This window comes from Apteryx rowi, unplaced genomic scaffold, assembly GCF_003343035.1.
Source record: "Apteryx rowi isolate R43461 unplaced genomic scaffold, aptRow1 scaffold_932, whole genome shotgun sequence".
NCBI lineage: Eukaryota > Metazoa > Chordata > Aves > Apterygiformes > Apterygidae > Apteryx > Apteryx rowi.
This window is the reverse complement of record NW_020451241.1, coordinates 139729-140864: the sequence shown is the minus strand read 5'-3', so window position 1 is coordinate 140864 and position 1136 is coordinate 139729.

The following is a 1136-nucleotide window of genomic DNA, read 5'->3' as shown; positions in this document are numbered from 1 at the left end:
CTTGTGACAATCCATAACAACAACCATTACCCTCTTTTTAGCAGTTGTCGATTTTTTTTCAGCGTGTTACCATTGTGATGCATTGTATTCAATGGGAATGAGACTAAAAGGCACAAGATGGCTTAGCCAGTGCCATTCATGCCCTTGTCTGATGAGGTGGTTTGCAGACCAGAGCTAGTTTGTACGGGACTGGCTTGGAAAGAGTAAAGGAGCAGATATGCAACTGCCTGCCTCTGTGCTGCTGTGCCCTTAGCTTGTCACGTGCAGTTTGCTAACCTCAGTGGCAACTGGAAGGAAAGAACACAAGGTGAAAGAGAACAGACACCGCTTGACTGCATGAGCATTAAGCAATATGTGACGATACATCCTGCAGAGCACATGTGCTTCCCGGAAAAACCTGACATCTGTAAGAAGTGTCTGCATGTAGAATGGTATTCATGACAACTTCTTTACTTTCCCTCTCTTCGTTAAAATGTTTTCCTATGGGTGAGGCCACAGAGGGCTAACATGTAATTAGGAGGCAGCTATACAGTTCTGGACTCCTGTCCTTTGGTAAGTGGCAAAGCCCATGCCTAAGTGAGAGATAGTCAGACACAGTGACACAGACTTCCCTGCACGGATGTTGGCAGGGAAGGTTTATAAAGCAAGATTTATTCTGTAGAGTACATATTAGTTGCCAAACGCTCTGTTAAAAGAATGCTTCACTGAACAAATCGGGTTTAAAACTTGTGTGTGAGTTGTCAAAATTATAAACTATGGGGATGGTATTTAGCTGACTCTGTGTAGCTGTCTATTGTTGAAGGCTATATTTGATCTAGTTGCTTTGGCTCCCTTTGCAGCCAATAAAGAGAAAAAGGCACTTTTAGATCATGATTCATCTACTGTTAAAGTAGATACCATTTGTGCCCTAATACAGATATGACTGTAATTGGCTATAAGAAGAGTTTAGTTTGACTGCCTTAGATGTAGACATGGAAAGTGAGGTGAGATGGTTCCCATCCTCAGGCACTGGTGTTCCGGCATGGCCATTCCAGCAATGCAGTCACAAATAGGAGGTGGGCAATTCAGCAGAGAAAATGTGTGATTGATAATTCCTCGGTTAGTCCTGTGAAGCTATGTATGTTAGGAAGCATGTG